A 20520-nucleotide genomic window follows, 5' to 3' on the forward strand; every position below is an offset into this window, starting at 1 on the left:
CAAGAACCCCAGCAGTAAAGGCTGAAGCCTGGGTTAGTCCTTGGTGGTTCCAGGAAAGCTTTCGGCTCCTGCCACCCTTGCTGTTGTGCAAGCTTACTCAGGCCCAGACATCCCTCCGGTCACTCCCTCGGGAGTTTCATGTGATTCCACCATCTTTGTTGCCCAATAAGCACGTTACACTGTATGGATGACAAATTGAATCCGGAAAAAATTTTATGCCACAGAAATGTACCCCAGAGCACGTAATACTGTATGGAGGAGTAAGCAAACACAGTAAAAAAAAGTCAATGCTTTTTCGTAGTGTAATGTATCACAAATGAAACCCAGAGCATGTAACCCATACTTTATGCGTATGTAATTTAATCCAGCAATAAAATGTTAGCCTTTTTTGGAGTGTTATATAACAACAAAATGTACCACAAAACACGTAGTACACTATGGATCACAATGTATTAATTCTTTCTCACACAAAAAAACAACTACCACAGCTATATATTGAGAAATTGACAGCAAGCCCTAATCACTGCCTACAGACTGTATTGAGCCACTCTCACTGCTCCTGCAACTCTCTCTTCCTCCCTAGGCTAAATGCAGATTGTATCTGATACAAACTTTAAAGCACAAGATTAGCCCTACAGGACTCTAACATAGTAACATAGTTAGCAAGGCCTAAAAAAAGACATTTGTCCATCCAGTTCAGCCTATATTCCATCAGAATAAATCCCCCGATCTAAATCCTTCTTCTAAAGCACCTAATAACTGTAAGATACAATATTGTTACGCTCCAGGAAGGCATCCATTCCTCTCTTGAACCTCTCGACTGAGTTCGCCATCACCACCTCCTCAGGCAAGGAATTCCAGATTCTCACTGCTCTAGCAGTATAGAATCCTCTTCTATGTCAGTGGAAAAACCTTTTCTCCTCCAGATGCAGAGAACACCCCCTTGTGACCTTCACCTTCCTTGGTATGCAAGAAGTATCGTTTCTCCTTGCAGAGATTGACATGCTAAGCATGCCGAGATGAGGAGACTTAAAGCCGCAATGCTCCTCTGGGAAATAATCAGAGAGGAAGAGAACTAGAACTCTAGTGCCACCTATTGGAAGTAGTAGTTCTCTTCCTTGGTATAAACAGATCCTTGGAGAGATATTTGTATTGTCCCCTTATATACTTATAAACGGTAATTAGATCGCCCCTCAGTCGTCTTTTTTTCTAGACTAAATAATCCTAATTTTGTTAATCTCTCTGGGTATTGTAGTTCCCCCATCCCCTTTATTAATTTTGTTGCCCTCTTTTGTAAATCGCTCTAGTTCCAATATATCCTTCCTGAGCACTGGTACCCAAAACTGTACACAGTGCTCCATGTGCGGTCTAACCAGGGATTTGTACAGAGGCAGTATAATGCTCTCATCATGTGTATCCAGACCTCTTTTAAATGCACCCCAGGATCCTTTTTGCCTTGGCAGCCGCTGCCTGGTACTAGCTGCTTCAGGCAAGTTTATCATTAACAAGGATCCCCAAGTCCTTCTCCATGTCAGATTTACCCAGTGGTTTCTCGTTCAGTGTGTAATGGTGATATTGATTCCCATGTATATAACATTACATTTATCATTGTTAAACCCCATCTGTCACCTTTCGGCCCAAGTTTCCAACTTATCCAGGTCCATCTGTAGCAGAATATTATCTTCTCTTGTATTGACTGCTTTACATAGTTTTGTATCACCTGCAAATATCAATATTTTACTGTGTAAACCTTCTACCAGATCGTTAATAAATATGTTGAATAGATCCCAACACTGACCCTTCGGCACCCCACTGGTCACAGCAACCCAGTTACATAATATACCATTTATAACCACCCTCTGCTTTCTATCACTAAGCCAGTTACCGTATATACTCGAGTATAAGCCGAGATTTTCAGCCCAAGTTTTTGGGCTGAAAGTGCCCCTCTCGGCTTATACTCGAGTCACGGCCTGTGGCAGGGTCGGCGGGTGAGGGGGGTTTGAAGAGAGGTCTGAGACATACTTACCTAGTCCCGGCGATCCTGACGCTCCCCCTGCCCGTCACACTGTCTTCGGGTGCCGCAGCTCTTCCCCTGTACAGCGGTCACGTGGGACCGCTCATTAAACTTATGAATATGGACTCCACTCCCATAGGGGTGGAGCCGCATATTCATTTCTCTAATCAGCAGTAACAGTGACCGCTGATAGAGGAAGATGCTGCGGCACCCGGAGACCAGCTGTCCAGGAGAAGGAGCCAGGGACCGCGCCGGGAGCAGGTAAGTATGTCATATTTACCTGTCCACGATCCACACGCCGGGCGCTGCTCCATCTTCCCGGCGTCTCTCCGCTCTGACTGTGCAGGTCAGAGGGCGCGATGACGCATATAGTGTGCGCGGCGCCCTCTGCCTGATCGGACGCTGGGGAGCTGCAAGCAAGAGTGGCGAGTATGTGTTTTTTTTTATTGCAGCAGCAGCAGCATTATATATGGCACAGATTTATGTGGAGCATCTATGGGGCCAAACTGAACAGCGCAGAGCATTCTATATGGCACAGATTTATGTGGAGCATCTATGGGGCCAAACTGAACGGTGCAGAGCATTCTATATGGGGAAGCTTTATAAGGAGCATCTATGGGGCCATAATGAACGGTGCAGAGCATATAGGGCACAGCTTTATAATGAGCATCTATGGGGCCAAACTGAACGGTGCAGAGCATATAGGGCACAGCTTTATAATGAGCATCTATGGGGCCAAACTAAATGGTGCAGAGCATATAGGGCACAGATTTATGTGGAGCATCTATGGGGCCATAATGAACGGTGCAGAGCATTATATATGGCACAGCTTTATAAGGAGCATCTATGGGGCCATAATGAACGGTGCAGAGCATTCTATATGGGGCAGCTTTATACGGAGCATCTATGGGGCCATAATGAACGGTGCAGAGCATTCTATATGGGGCAGCTTTATATGGAGCTTCTATGGGGCCATAATGAACGGTGCAGAGCATTCTATATGGGGCAGCTTTATAAGGAGCATCTATGGGGCCATAATGAATTGTGCAGAGCATTCTATATGGGGCAGCTTTATAAGGAGCATCTATGGGGCCATAATGAACGGTGCAGAGCATTATATATAGGGCACAGCTTTATAATGAGCATCTATGGGGCCAAACTGAACAGTGCAGAGCATATAGGGCACAGCTTTATAATGAGCATCTATGGGGCCAAACTGAACAGTGCAGAGCATATAGGGCACAGCTTTATAATGAGCATCTATGGGGCCAAACTGAACAGTGCAGAGCATATAGGGCACAGCTTTATAATGAGCATCTATGGGGCCATAATGAACGGTGCAGAGCATATAGGGCACAGCTTTATAATGAGCATCTATGGGGCCAAACTGAATGGTGCAGAGCATTATATATAGGGCACAGCTTTATAATGAGCATCTATGGGGCCAAACTGAATGGTGCAGAGCATATAGGGCACAGCTTTATAATGAGCATCTATGGGGCCAAACTGAATGGTGCAGAGCATATAGGGCACAGATTTATGTGGAGCATCTATGGGGCCATAATGAACGGTGCAGAGCATTATATATGGCACAGCTTTATAAGGAGCATCTATGGGGCCATAATGAACGGTGCAGAGCATTATATATGGGGCACAGCTTTATAATGAGCTTCTATGGGGCCATAGTGAACGGTGCAGAGCATTATATATGGGGCACAGCTTTATAATGAGCATCTATGGGGCCATAATGAACGGTGCAGAGCATATAGGGCACAGATTTATGTGGAGCATCTATGGGGCCATAATGAACGGTGCAGAGCATTCTATATGGCACAGCTTTATAAGGAGCATCTATGGGGCCATAATGAACGGTGCAGAGCATATATGGCACAGCTTTATAAGGAGCATCTATAGGGCCATAATAAACGGTGCAGAGCATTGTATATGGGGCACAGCTTTATATGGAGCATCTATGGGGCCATAATGAACGGTGCAGAGCATTATATATGGCACAGCTTTATAAGGAGCATCTATGGGGCCATAATGAACGGTGCAGAGCATATATGGCACAGCTTTATAAGGAGCATCTATAGGGCCATAATAAACGGTGCAGAGCATTGTATATGGGGCACAGCTTTATAAGGAGCATCTATGGGGCCATAATGAACGGTGCAGAGCATTATATATGGGGCACAGCTTTATAAGGAGCATCTATAGGGCCATAATGAACGGTGCAGAGCATTATATATGGGGCACAGCTTTATAAGGAGCATCTATGGGGCCATAATGAACGGTGCAGAGCATTCTATATGGCACAGCTACATATGGATAATCTATGGGGCAATAATCAATGGTATGGAGCATTATATATGGCACAGCTTTATATGGAGCATCTATGGGGCAATAATGAATGGTATGGAGCATCTATTTTTATTTTTGAAATTCACCGGTAGCTGCTGCATTTTCCACCTTAGGCTTATACTCGAGTCAATAAGTTTTCCCAGTTTTTTGTGGCAAAATTAGGGGGGGGGTCGGCTTATACTCGAGTATATACGGTTCTCTGATTTGTTGTACTGCGCACACACGCCTGGACAAGCACTCTCTCCCTGTTAAATATTAATTCAATCATTTATATTCTCAATCCTGTACTGAGCACATTGCTTCTTGCTGACATTACAAAAAGCTATTTCTGTGTATGTATGAGTTAACACCATATACAGAGAACACGTGGTCTGTTGGACATATAAATAACGTCTCTTAGGAGGGTGGGATGCTTTTTGTCACGTGGGGGCTGCCACCTCCTGCCTTCACCATCATTCTCCATGAACATGAGACAAGAGACAAGGAAACAGCTGGTAGCCATGCCATGATGACTTCAGCGTTCACACAGACAGACGGTTTTACCATTCAGGACTTTGGGAAAGATGAGTAACAAGACAAGCGCTGATATTTACACATGGACAATCTGTTCGTAACTATTTCATCTACTTTTATGTTTTGCTGCAATGTGGTTTTTCTGTGGACAATTCAATAAACCACTATACTTTTTATGAGAATACCATGACATTTTTCTTTAAGAGTAAGCACCTGGTAAATAGTCCTGATTAAATAAATGTGCGAAATAAGCATTTTTAACACTCCCTCCAATAACAACTGTCACCGAGCTGTGCAATGGTGTCACTGTGCCGAGCCGGACGCCGCCGTCCTTTATAATAACCCCTTGATGAGGTCACACAGCTAGGAATGAGAGTAATGCCACTACTAAGATGGCTACGGCATTACAGTGACCCGCAGGCAATCCCCGCATGTTTTTGGCTGTGTAACAGGTGCCACACACGCGGGGTGGGGATTCGAGTTTGAAATCGATCACTGGCTAATGCTCACCGAGTAACAAGCACATCCGGGAAACCAGATAATCAAGTGATATCTGAATATCACAGCTCACGTTCTCTCACTCCAAATGGGGATTCTAAGTAGCCAACAACATACTTTCTCTCCGCTTTCTCTAAGGCCTCTTTCACACTTCAGTTATTTGGCGTCAGTCACTACCGACATAGTGACGGATCCGTCACAATTGTTGTGAAAACGGTTCTAACGGATCCGTTTTTTTGACGGATCCGTTACTTGGGGGTTGTCTGGGAAAAGTATCTTCTTTTTGGAGCATGCGCAATTGAAAAAACGGATTGGGGCGACGGATCCACCGAAAAAGCGGTTACGGCGGATCCGTCGACCATTCTATGGAATGGCGGACGCGACGGATCCGTCACGATCCGCCATTTCGGCGTTGACAAAAAACGTTTCAACGTCCGTCTATTTTCAGAAAACGTCCGCCAAATTTTGACAGATCCGTCGCATGGCGGATGGAACGGACGACCATCCGTCACAATCCGTCACTAATGCAAGTCTATGGGAAAATAACGGATCCGTCAAAAAAAATTGACGGATCCGTTATTTGAGGAAAATGGCGGTTTTAGACTGACGCCAAATAACTGAAGTGTGAAAGAGGCCTTAGAAGCCCATCATAATTTATTAAAGTGACTTTCTAACTTGTCAGAAAATTCTACGCAAACTGTGTAGTACAGTCGTGTCCACACTGTGCATTGATGAGGTACTGACCCAGGAAAGTTCAAAGTAAAGACTCTTTTAATGAACTGTGTACTCACAAAGTAAATCAGATCCTATGGATCGTAGCAGGGAAAACAAAGACAGTCCGTGACCGCTTGCCATGGGCGACTGCACTGCCGTGTATACTGAAGGCGCCAGGCCTTTTGGCTCCGCTGGGCCCTGTCTTACCTCATACAAGTTGAGCTCTGCAAAGCCTTCTGCACTGCCTGCAAGACCAAAACTGACACACCCAACCCTCTGCTGCAGGGTTTTTTACAAACAAACTTGTTGCCATAGGCCACATGGAAAACCTGGGGCCGGGGAAGGAAATAGACCACCCCAATACCATCTAAAAAATAAAAGACAATGGCGGGTTTTCTTAAATCTGCCTTGGACAAAGAGCTTGCCCAAGACTGACACTTACTTCTATTATGCCTTGCAATCACAGCTATGCCTGTGACTGCAATGCACTCCCCCTGCTTCCAAGTTTCTCTGCACATCCTGGGGGACACATAGCGACCATCACATATAAACACTGGTCACTGTCTCACAACTGTTATTTGGCTTTGTAGTTTACAGATCTGGGCAGGTAATGTCAGAATCTTCTAATCCCTTGAGGTAGGTGGATCCACCAGGTTGTAAGTTATATAGGAAAGGGCTTTCACAAAATCATTTGAATATTTTTGGATGCAGAAGAATGTTCTACTCTAGAGGCAAAATGGTGATCACACGATGTCTTATGGCCAAACTACATGACTGATAAAGCAGTCAGAGCCGCTGACTGAGAAGAATCTGTGACTCCTCTACATTTAGTGGTCACTACTCACCTGGGTAGTCATATCTTGGAATCTCTTTACACCGCTCATCACCCCTCACATATGTCTCTGTAGTATTAATACGGGTCAGATCTTCACTCTGAAACAAATATTGTAAAACTCACAGACAGATGGAGAAGTCACATCTATGATCAGCTCTAATCCTGCCATCTCCACCGTTCTCATTACGCAAGTATAAAACATAGAATACTGGTGGATAAAACAAGACTGAGCACAAGACCTTCACAGCCGTCTACACATCATAGGGGAGATCTCATGACTCCTTCTGTCCATCTACCTGATGATCGTGAGGAACATTGGGATCTTCTTGTTTACAGTCCTGTGGAAGAAGAGGACGGGGACATCTCTCTGGTGTTGTCCTGTTACTGGGTAGATCTGCAGGAAAGACATACAGGCACTGAATTCCCTCTTTACATACAGATAATTATAGGCCAAATACATTTAGTCCTGTCTATTACCTGGTGATATGAGGGGCTGGGGAACCTCCATCATGACATCTTTGTACAGATCTTTGTGTCCTTCTAAATACTCCCACTCCTCCATGGAGAAATAGATAGCAACATCCTGACATCTTATAGGAACCTGACACATACAATGATACCGTCATCCCCTGGTCCCTTCATAGCGTTACTGTATAATGTCCCAGCATTCCCAGCAGTGTCACCTCTCCAGTCAGCAGCTCAATCATCTTGTAGGTGAGTTCTAGGATCTTCTTATCATTGCTGTCCTCATGTATCAGGGGGTGAGGAGGAGGCATCTTGAATGGGCTCAGGGGTCTTCCCCATCCCTCAGATACAGGGTCCTGACAGCACTCACTAGAGGTCTTCTTCACTACTGTGTAATCCTAGTTATGGAAAGACATTAATAAATGTCACTACAGACATTTCCAGATTCCTCACCTCTCCAGTTCTGTCCATCTGTTATTCCCATAGATAAGAGTGATGTAATGTGACATCATCAGAATCTCTCACCTCTCCAGTAAGCCGGAAGAGGATCTCTAGGGTGAGGTGTAATATTCTCTCCGCCATCTGGTCCCTGTCCATATCCATCCTTGATGATTTATTCACATAATTTCTCTTAACATAAAAGATGTCCACTGAGAGGATCTGATATTGTATGGAAATGAATAAGAAGAAAATGAGCAAATGTAAGATCATAAAGAATGACAACAAGGGAAAGCATACCAGGAGATACAACATCTACACGTTCTATTCTCTAGTCCTGTATCCGCTATCTCCCTGGTATTTTGACTCCTGGACCATGAACTGACGATTTTTTTGTATTACCCCTGTGTCTAGGACGTACCCTCCTGACTTCGGATCATTTGATTACCCAGCCTCGCTTCTTGTCCATGAGTAGTGACTAGTGTCACAAATATACAAAATATACAGTGTATGGGGGGGATGGCGGTACTGTGGGAACATTATACTGTGTGTGGGGGGGAACGGCAGTACTGTGAGAACCATAGTGACTTATAATGCTTCGATCTCAGAACAAGGCTCCATAGGTTGTACTATGATGGTGAATAAAGGACTGTCTCATGTCTATATTCATTTAATTCCCTCTTTTTATTTTAGGTTTTTCAGGTTGCCAATTGTGGACTATGTTGGAATCTGTGGACTCCTTTGAATCAGCATGGCTTTTTAATTTTTTTCATAAATTGGTGAACTATGGGGTAGGGGAGTTTTTTTTTTTTTTTTTACAAATAAAATACTTTTCTGAGTGTTTTTATTTCTTTCAGCTTATTGGGTTAGTAATGTGTGTGTCTGACAGATGTTTCTCCAACACTAACCCCTAGGACTGATGCCAGCAAAAATAAATCCCCCAAAATATTACTTCGATTGCCAATGCACCAATACAATAGGGAAGAGCTAGGCAAAGTGGCAGCTGTTATGTTACTGTTCACACCACACAGAGACCCCAAGAGTCTCAGTGCTGAAGGGGTTAAAGTCCTCCACACCCAGTGTGGCGACATTGCATTTAATCTGAATTGCGAGGAGTGATCCAAAAGTAATGATAATCGGTTATTTCTATTGCACACAGAAATTAAAATAAAATGTTTTCTTCTCTCTTAGGTACCCACTAGTCCAGGAAAAAAAATCACTTAAATAGGCCACGATTCCCGGGAGCTACATTCATTTGAATATGAACTGCCAAGGAGTGAACATCAAAATGGAAAAAAACGAGCTCAGAGCTGTCAAATACCTCTGCTTGAAAAAACTGTCTACCAAAGACATACACAGCGACATGGTGGAGATATTGGGGGACTCTTCTCCTCCATATTCCACAGTTGCACGCTGGGCCAAGGAATTTAAGCTGGGAAGAACATCGACGGAAGATGAACATCGCGAAGGACGCCCATCCACGTCCCTCAATGAAGAAAATGTGAAAAAAGTTGAAGAAGTTGTATTGGCAGATCGAAAAGTGACTATCAGGCATGTAGCTGAGGTCACAGGGATCTCATATGGCAGTATTCAAGGAATCCTTGCAAAAGAATTGCATATGAGAAAGGTCTCCGCGCGTTGGGTGCCAAAAATGTTAACCGACGAGCAAAAGAAGAAACGAGTTGACATTTCAATAGCAAATCTCGAAAAGTTCCAAGCAGACAAGGAGATTTTTTTTGTCACGTTTTTTGACCATGGACGAGACCTGAATCCACCACTTTGATCCCGAAACTAAACAACAATCGATGACATGGAAACGAGCCGACGAACTGATGCCGAAGAAATTCAAAGTGTCAAGCTCAGCAGGGAAGGTTATGGCGTCCGTTTTTTGGGACGCTGAAGGAATTATTATGGTGGACTATTTGGAGAAGGGAGCCACTATTACGGGCTCCTACTACGCAGAACAAATAAGAAGATTGCGGGAGGCCATCAAGGAGAAAAGGCGCGGCAAACTGCGGGCTGGAGTGCTGTTTCACCAAGATAACGCGCCGGCTCACAAATCTGCAGTTGCCATGGCTACCATTCAAGAAGCGGGCTTTGAACTGGTGGAACACCCCCCCTATTCGCCAGATCTAGCCCCCAGTGACTTCTTTCTCTTTCCTCGGCTCAAGGAACACCTCCAGGGCAAGAAATTTGACGACAATAGCGACGTGATAACCGCTGTTGGGGAGTTTTTTGAGGGTCAAGATCAAGACTTTTTTTTCCCAAGGGAATTCTAAGTTTAGAAAAGAGATGGACTAAATGTATAGACTTGTTAGGAGACTATGTAGAAAAATCAAAACATTTTTTGACTATATTCATTGTGTTTAGTATTATCATTACTTTTGGATCTCCCATCGTATCCAGATGTATTATTTCAGTAGGCCCAGGGACATGAGTTAAGGTACCTTCACACTCAGCAACTTTACAACGAGAACGACAACGATCCGTGACGTTGCAGCGTCCTGGATAGCGATCTCGTTGTGTTTGACACACAGCAGCGATCTGGATCCTGCTGTGATATCGCTGGTCGGAGCTAGAAGTCCAGAACTTTATTTGGTCGTCAGGTCGGCGTGTATCGTCATGTTTGACAGCAAAAGCAACGATGCCAGCAATGTTTTTACATGGAGCGTGACCGATAAGTGAGTCGCCGTTAAGTCACTGGATCGCTCCTGCATCGTTCTGGAGCTGCAGTGTTTGACGTCTCTACAGCGACGCTGCAGCGATCGGCTCGTTGTCTATATCACTGCAGCGTCGCAGAATGTGACGGTACCTTTACAGTTCATGTGAGAATGAATGTTGGCCCTTATTTTCAATAAATTATTGTTCAATGGCTGCCATTTGTTACCTGGCTGTTGATTAGCTATTGTCTGTGTCCTTGTGTTAAGGTACCGTCACATTAAGCGACGCTGCAGCGATATAGACAACGATGCTGATCGCTGCAGCGTCGCTGTGTGGTCGCTGGAGAGCTGTCACACAGACAGATCTCCAGCGACCAACGATGCCGAAGTCCCCGGGTAACCAGGGTAAATATCGGGTTACTAAGCGCAGGGCCACGCTTAGTAACCCGATGTTTACCCTGGTTACCATTGTAAATGTAAAAAAAAAAAAACACATACTCACATTCAGGTGCCTGTTACGTCCTCGGGGTCCGCTTCCCTGCACTCCTCCTGCATCCTGTGTAAGCGCCGACCGTAAAGCAGAGCCGTGACGTCACCGCTGTGCTCTGCTTTACGGCCGGTCGGCGCTGACACAGGATGCAGGAGTGCAGGGAAGCGGACACTGGGGGACGTGACAGACACCGGAATGTGAGTATGTGTTTTTTTTTTACATTTACAATGGTAACCAGGGTAAACATCGGGTTACTAAGCGCGGCCCTGTGCTTAGTAACCCGATATTTAACCTGGTTACCAGTGAACACATCGCTGGATCGGCGTCACACGCCGATTCAGCGATGTCAGCGGGTGATCCAGCGACGAAATAAAGTTCTGGCCTTCTAGTTCCGACCAGCGATGTCACAGCAGGATCCAGATCGCTGCTGCGTGTCAAACACAACGATATCGCTGTCCAGGACGCTGCAACGTCACGGATCGCTATCGTTGTAATGTTGTTCAGTGTGAAGGTACCTTTAATGAGTTTTGACCTATAAAAGGGAAAATCTGCCAGTGTTCAGGAAGTCTACATTACAGAAGTCATGGCATCATCATTCCAACTGAAGAAATATAGAGCTGCCACATTTGACCATCACTGAACCATGGATAAGTTTGGAGAAAGCCATGATTGGGACCTGCCGGTCTTCTGGTTTCATGGAGATGTTTGGAGAAGCCAGGTCATTTCTAGTGATGAGTGAATTTGATCGGAAAACGATCGCCAAACATAAATTTGGCACATTCGAATTCGTGATCGGAAACATAAGCAAAATTTTATAAAATAGGTAAAATTCGGTCAAAGTGCAGAAAAATATTTGGGTTGCCACAAAAGTATTTTCAGAACTTTAGCATCCATAATGGTGGTGTATCATGAGTGTTTGGCATGTATTTGATGAGGGGAGGGGTTTGCAGAGCTCAGAGGTGCAACGTTCTTGTAAACAGTCATTTTTTCCCCCTAACTTTATGTGTGCACATTGCAGCTAGCCAGTCAGGGCATAGGAAACACCCACAATGTCCTGACACATTGCTTGTGTCATTGGCTGCTGAAATCACGTCCCTCTCCAAATAAATAGTGGACATCTTGTTTTAGCACTATTTTGACACCAACAGTGTAGAGAGACTGCTCCTGATTCTGCCACTGTTAACAGCAAGAATTTAGCTAGTTAGGCTGTTGTATATCAGTCAGATAGCGAAGCTAGCTAGTGTCCAGTGTGGCTGTTAAATTTACCTTCCAGCATTTTCTTTTGGCCGCAGATAAAGCTAGCAGGGCACATGTCCTACAAATGCACTGCTTCTACTGTGCTCCATGCATGAGTATAGCAGTCTAATAGTTTTTCACTAGCTCAATGTGAAACAGCCTGCTATATCCCACATTACCATTCAGTGGCAGTGATATGAACCTGTCTGCAGCCCTAAGTCACATTATAATTTTTTAGTTGCAAAAAGTTAGACAACACACCGTATCACACTTTGTCATTCGGTTGGGTTGAAAATAAGCCTGATTCAGAGGCCACAAAAAAATCTTCTGTTCCTAGTGTTACAGTAGGGGACCTGACTTTAAAATAGTTTGTAGCTTCTAGTGTGTAATAGGGGCCTGTTCCAGAGGCCACAAAAAAATTCTTCTGTTCTTAACGTCATACAGTAAGAGACCTGACTTTAAAATTGTTTGTAGCATAACTTGTCATACAGGTCTCATCCACACTCAATACCTTTTTCTGTGACTAACACGATACAGCACGCCATATTTTAACTTGGAATTTATGGTCAACGAAATTCAGCTGTTTGCAGAGGTGGTGAAGAGCTTAAAATCTAATTTTTTGGTGCTTATACTGTGCTCCTTCCACAGTATCTGAGCAACATGACTGGGAAAAAGTGAGGCTGTGGTGGAAGGGAAATTAGGCTTGGCGTTCAAGGTGTACATGGGGTAGGTGGTAATGTTTGTGAAAGCACTAGTGATGCAATGTCATGTCCTATGCAAAGACAACTGACAACTTATGTTAAAGGATAGGCTACACCACTACTTTTCTTTGGCACATGCACAGCGGTACACCTTGTCAATGATGCCTAGAATCTGCATGTACTTGAGTGGATGGCAAGCGTAGCTTCAAGTGGCCTCTCCTCCTCTTCCTGCACCTCAACATCACACCCAGCACAGTCCACATAGATGGCACCCAAATTCCCCTGGCTTTCCCTCCGCATCCCAACTATCCAACCGTTCAACTAACTTAATGGAACCACAGACGTGTGAGTCTGAAGAGCTGTTCACACATTCTATGCCATGTTCATCAGTAGTGTACTCAAAAGCTTTGCAGTCAAGAGGAGGAAATCTGTACCGATGCCCAACAATTTTTTAGCTTGAATCCAGCTGATCCGTCAGATGTTAATGCCTGGGGGGGTTGATCCTGATAAGACTCATATCTGAGGCTCACACGGACTGTACTGTGCTGTCAGGGCAATAAGAGTGACTCCAAGGGCGAGGAATGTGATAACACAGAGGATGATGATGTGTTATGATCCCAGTCGGCGTGAACACAGACACAGCTGAGTAGGTCATCTGAGGAGGAAGACAAGGAGGTTACGCTGCGCCATATGTCGCAGACACATAGTGATGCAGCCACTATCCTGGCAAGAGTGAGCTGTTCCAGAAAGCACACAAGCTGTGTGCTCATTTCCAATGTTCATACCCCTTTGGCCATCGACTTGCATCGATACAGAGGTCTTTGTCCATGCCAGTTAACAGGTTGATATGCGATGTGCCAACATGGTGGAATTCCACTCTGCACATGTTGCAGCAACTGTGGCAGCAGCAACTAGCCCTGATGCAGTATGTCATGTCCTATATCCTGGGTCAACGCAGTACGGACGTGTCGCAAATCACGTTTGCAGAAAGGGCACAGATTAAGGACCTGTGCATCCTTCTGCACAGTTTGGAAATGGCTATTAAGATGGTCAGCACCGACAATGGCATCATCAGCATCACTATTCTGGTCATCTACAGCTCTGGCAAAAATTTAAGAGACCACTGCAAAATTTTCAGTTTGCCTGATTTTTCTCTTTTTTGGTATATTTTTGAGTAAAATGTAAATTGTTCTTTTATTCTATAAACTACTGACAACACGTCTCCGAAGATCCAAGCAATACATTTTATATTTTCTGAAAAATGAGAAATGGTCGAAATAACTGAACTGCATTGCTTGCAGACCTCCAATAATGCAAGAAAAAACAAGTTCATAATCATTTAGAAACAATACTAATGTTTTAACTCCGGAAGAGTTGAGAAATCAATATTTTGTGGACTAACCATGATGTTTAATCACAACTTTCATGTGTTTTGGCATGCTTTCCACCAGTCTTTCACACTGCTTTTGGGTGACTTTATGCCACTCCTGGTACAAAAATTTAAGCAGTTATTCTTTGTATGATGGCTTGTGACTATCCATCTTCCTCTTGATTACATTCCAGAGGTTTGCAATGGGGGTCAGGTCGGGAGACTGGGCTGGCCATGACAGGGATTTGATGTGGTGGTCCTTCATCCACACCTTGACTGACTGAGCTGTGTGGCATGGTGCATTGTCCTACTGAAAAAAACACAGTCCTCAGAGTTGGGGAACATTACCTGAGCAGAAAGAATCAACTGTTATTCCAGGATAACCTTGTATGCGGCTTGATTCTTACGTCCTTCGCAAAGATTAACCTGCCCAATTCCAGGCTTGCTGAAGCATCCCCAGATCATCACCGATCCTCCACTAAATTCCACAGTGGGTGCAAGACACTGTGGCTTGTATGCCTCTCCAGGTCTCCGTCTAACCATTAGACGACCAGTTGTTGGGTCTAATTTTCAGCTTTGCCATCAGAGAAGATTACCTTACTCCAGTCCTCTATGGTCCAATCTGTTATGGCTGGCAATCAGGCAACACAGCGTGCAGTAATCAGCGCACATACAGAGATCTGGCAATAACCAAAAACAATAGGACGAGCTCTGAGACGTGGAATCTCTGTAGACTGCAGTACCTGATCTATCCTCACACAACTATAAGCAGCAGTGGATTGCGCCTATCACTACCTATGCAACTCGGCACTGCCTGAGGAGCTGACTAGCCTGAAGATAGAAATACAAGCCTGACTTACCTCAGAGAAATACCCCAAAGGAATAGGCAGCCCCCCACATATAATGACTGTTAGCAAGATGAAAAGACAAACGTAGGAATTAAATAGATTCAGCAAAGTGAGGCCCGATATTCTAGACAGAGCGAGGATAGCAAAGAGAACTATGCAGTCTACAAAAAACCCTAAAACGAAAACCACGCAAAGGGGCAAAAAGACCCACCGTGCCGAACTAACAGCACGGCGGTGCACCCCTTTGCTTCTCAGAGCTTCCAGCAAAAGTTAATAGCAAGCTGGACAGAAAAAACAGAAAACAAACTAGAAGCACTTATCTAGCAGAGCAGCAGGCCCAAGGAAAGATGCAGTAGCTCAGATCCAACACTGGAACATTGACAAGGAGCAAGGAAGACAGACTCAGGTGGAGCTAAATAGCAAGGCAGCCAACGAGCTCACCAAAACACCTGAGGGAGGAAGCCCAGAGACTGCAATACCACTTGTGACCACAGAAGTGAACTCAGCCACAGAATTCACAACAGTACCCCCCCTTGAGGAGGGGTCACCGAACCCTCACCAGAACCCCCAGGCCGACCAGGATGAGCCACATGAAAGGCACGAACAAGATCTGGGGCATGGACATCAGAGGCAAAAACCCAAGAATTATCTTCCTGAGCATAACCCTTCCATTTGACCAGATACTGGAGTTTCCGTCTAGAGACACGAGAATCCAAAATCTTCTCCACAATATACTCCAATTCCCCCTCCACCAAAACAGGGGCAGGAGGCTCCACAGATGGAACCATAGGTGCCACGTATCTCCTCAACAACGACCTATGGAATACATTATGTATGGAAAAGGAGTCTGGGAGGGTCAGACGAAAAGACACCGGATTGAGAATCTCAGAAATCCTATACGGACCAATAAAACGAGGTTTAAATTTAGGAGAGGAAACCTTCATAGGAATATGACGAGAAGATAACCAAACCAGATCCCCAACACGAAGTCGGGGTCCCACACGGCGTCTGCGATTAGCGAAAAGCTGAGCCTTCTCCTGGGACAAGGTCAAATTGTCCACTACCTGAGTCCAGATCTGCTGCAACCTGTCCACCACAGAATCCACACCAGGACAGTCCGAAGACTCAACCTGTCCTGAAGAGAAACGAGGATGGAACCCAGAATTGCAGAAAAATGGAGAGACCAAGGTAGCCGAGCTGGCCCGATTATTAAGGGCGAACTCAGCCAACGGCAAAAATGACACCCAATCATCCTGGTCAGCGGAAACAAAACATCTCAGATATGTTTCCAAGGTCTGATTGGTTCGTTCGGTCTGGCCATTAGTCTGAGGATGGAAGGCCGAGGAGAAAGATAGGTCAATGCCCATCCTACCACAAAAGGCTCGCCAGAACCTCGAGACAAACTGGGAACCTCTGTCAGAAACAATATTCTCAGGAATGCCATGTAAACGAACCACATGCTGGAAGAACAAAGGCACCAAATCAGAGGAGGAAGGCAATTTAACCAAGGGCACCAGATGGACCATTTTAGAAAAGCGATCACAGACCACCCAAATGACCGACATTTTTTGAGAAACGGGAAGGTCAGAAATGAAATCCATCGAAATATGTGTCCAAGGCCTCTTCGGGACCGGCAAGGGCAAAAGCAACCCACTGGCACGTGAACAGCAGGGCTTAGCCCTAGCACAAATTCCACAGGACTGCACAAAAGAACGTACATCCCGCGACAGAGATGGCCACCAGAAGGATCTAGCAACCAACTCCCTGGTACTTCACATAGAGAATAATGGAGCCTCCAGCACCGACCTCCACCCGCAGAGCCGTACTCCACATAGAGAATAATGGAGCCTCCAGCACCGACCTTCACCCGCAGAGCCGCACTCCACATAGAGAATAATGGAGCCTCCAGCACTGACCTCCACCCGCAGAGCCGCACTCCACATAGAGAATAATGGAGCCTCCAGCACCGACCTCCACCCGCAGAGCCACACTCCACATACAGAATAATGGAGCCTCCAGCACCGACCTCCACCCGCAGAGCCGCACTCCACATAGAGAATAATGGAGCCTCCAGCACCGACCTCCACCCGCAGAGCTGCACTCCACATAGAGAATAATGGAGCCTCCAGCACCGACCTCCACCCGCAGAGCCGCACTCTACATAGAGAATAATGGGGCCTCCAGCACCGACCTCCACCTGCAGAGCCGCACTCCACATAGAGAATAATGGAGCCTCCAGCACCGACCTCCACCCGCACTCCACATAGAGAATAATGGAGCCTCCAGCACCGACCTCCACCCACAGAGCCGCACTCCACAGAGAGAATAATGGAGCCTCCAGCACCGACCTCCACCCACAGAGCCGCACTCCACAGAGAGAATAATGGAGCCTCCAGCACCGACCTCCACCCGCAGAGCCGCACTCCACATAGAGAATAATTGAGCCTCCAACACCGACCTCCACCCGCAGAGCCGCACTCCACATAGAGAATAATGGGGCCTCCAGCACTGACCTCCACCCGCAGAGCCGCACTCCACATAGAGAATAATTGAGCCTCCAGCACCGACCTCCACCCGCAGAGCAGCACTCCACATAGAGAATAATGGAGCCTCCAGCACCGACCTCCACCGCAGAGCCGCACTCCACATAGAGAATAATGGAGCCTCCAGCACCGACCTCCACCGCAGAGCCGCACTCCACATAGAGAATAATGGAGCCTCCAGCACCGACCTCCACCCGCAGAGCCACACTCCACATAGAGAATAATGGGGCCTCCAGCACCGACCTCCACCCACAGAGCAGCACTCCACATAGAGAATAATGGAGCCTCAAGCACCGACCTCCACCCGCAGAGCCACACTCCACATAGAGAATAATGGGGCCTCCAGCACCGACCTCCACCCGCAGAGCCACACTCCACATAGAGAATAATGGGGCCTCCAGCACCGACCTCCACCCACAGAGCCGCACTCCACATAGAGAATAATGGAGCCTCCAGCACTGACCTCCACCCGCAGAGCCGCACTCCACATAGAGAATAATTGAGCCTCCAACACCGACCTCCACCCGCACTCCACATAGAGAATAATGGGGCCTCCAGCACTGACCTCCACCCGCAGAGCCGCACTCCACATAAAGAATAATTGAGCCTCCAGCACCGACCTCCACCCGCAGAGCCGCACTCCACATAGAGAATGGAGCCTCCAGCACCGACCTCCACCCGCAGAGCCACACTCCACATAGAGAATAATGGAGCCTCCAGCACCGACCTCCACCCGCAGAGCCGCACTCCACATAAAGAATAATTGAGCCTCCAGCACCTACCTCCACCCGCAGAGCCGCACTCCACATAGAGAATAATGGAGCCTCCAGCACCGACCTCCACCCGCAGAGCCGCACTCCACATAGAGAATGGAGCCTCCAGCACCGACCTCCACCCGCAGAGCCGCACTCCACATAGAGAATAATGGAGCCTCCAGCATCTACCTCCACCCGCAGAGCCGCACTCCACATAGAGAATAATGGAGCCTCCAGCACCGACCTCCACCCGCAGAGCCACACTCCACATAGAGAATAATGGAGCCTCCAGCACCGACCTCCACCCGCAGAGCCGCACTCCACATAGAGAATGGAGCCTCCAGCACCGACCTCCACCCGCAGAGCCACACTCCACATAGAGAATAATGGAGCCTCCAGCACCGACCTCCACCCGCAGAGCCGCACTCCACATAGAGAATAATGGAGCCTCCAGCACCGACCTCCACCCGCAGAGCCGCACTCCACATAGAGAATAATGGGGCCTCCAGCACCGACCTCCACTCGCAGAGCCGCACTCCACATAGAGAATAATGGGGCCTGCAGCACCTACCTCCACCCGCAGAGCCGCACTCCACATAGAGAATAATGGGGCCTCCAGCACCGACCTCCACTCGCAGAGCCGCACTCCACATAGAGAATAATGGGGCCTCCAGCACCGACCTCCACCCGCAGAGCCGCACTCCACATAGAGAATAATGGAGCCTCCAGCACCGACATCCACCCGCAGAGCCGCACTCCACATAGAGAATAATGGAGCCTCCAGCACCGACCTCCACCCGCAGAGCCGCACTCCACATAGAGAATAATGGAGCCTCCAGCACCGACCTCCACCCGCAGAGCCGCACTCCACATAGAGAATAATGGAGCCTCCAGCACCGACATCCACCCGCAGAGCCGCACTCCACATAGAGAATAATGGAGCCTCCAGCACCTACCTCCACCCGCAGAGCCGCACTCCACATAGAGAATAATGGAGCCTCCAGCACCGACCTCCACCCGCAGAGCCGCACTCCACATAGAGAATAATGGAGCCTCCAGCACCGACATCCACCCGCAGAGCCGCACTCCACATAGAGAATAATGGAGCCTCCAGCACCGACCTCCACCCGCAGAGCCGCACTCCACATAGAGAATAATGGAGCCTCCAGCACCTACCTCCACCCGCAGAGCCGCACTCCACATAGAGAATAATGGAGCCTCCAGCACCGACCTCCACCCGCAGAGCCGCACTCCACATAGAGAATAATGGAGCCTCCAGCACCGACATCCACCCGCAGAGCCGCACTCCACATAGAGAATAATGGAGCCTCCAACACTCACCTCTATGGTAGGGACTAGAACAGTGTTGATTTCTTGAGGTAATGATGTCACCGGAAGGGGCGGGGCCTCCTTCAGTCACTGTGGATCTGATAGCAGGAAGTTGTGTGTTGCACTGTTGATGCTGAGGCTGCTGGAGGGTAATGAGGGGCTGCACCATGGACCCTTGTACAAAGGAATGAGGACACAGGACTCGGTTTCGGGCTCTGAAAATGTAATTTGGAAAGGGGTTGATGTTTCTTGAGTGGGGCTGTGAAGAGAGGATGAGGGGCTGTGTGGACAAGAGGGCACAATTAGGGGCTTTGTGGAGAAAGGTGGCACTATGAGGGGCTGTGAGAGAAGAGGGGATGATGAATGCCTGTATATGGAATGGGGAGGATCAAGAGGGGCTGTGTGGGGAATGGGGGGACGATCAGGAGATGTGTGATGAATGGGGAATAATGGGGGGCTGTGGAGATAAGGGGGGATGATGGGCTGTGTAAGGAATGTGTGGTTGATGAGGGGCTGTGTAAGGAATGTGTGGTTGATGAGGGGCTGTGTAAGGAATGTGTGGTTGATGAGGGGCTGTGTAAGGAATGTGTGGTTGATGAGGGGCTGTGATGAGTGAGGGGCTATGCAGGGAAGGGGGTCATGAGGAGGAGGGTCTGTGTGGGGACCAGGGAGATCATATATACTGGTTTTCTGCAAGGTGAATAGGGTGATGTAACTCCCTTGTACATAAAATAGAAACAAACACTTACCG

General features: G+C 47.1%; 1 pseudogene; it reads right to left on the reverse strand.

The window, feature by feature from the left end:
- The window catches only part of LOC138667862 (zinc finger protein 84-like), a 91281-nt pseudogene that overhangs the window by 18652 nt on the left and 52109 nt on the right, over positions 1-20520 (reverse strand).

The sequence above is a fragment of the Ranitomeya imitator genome, chromosome 2, assembly GCF_032444005.1.
Source record: "Ranitomeya imitator isolate aRanImi1 chromosome 2, aRanImi1.pri, whole genome shotgun sequence".
Lineage (NCBI taxonomy): Eukaryota > Metazoa > Chordata > Amphibia > Anura > Dendrobatidae > Ranitomeya > Ranitomeya imitator.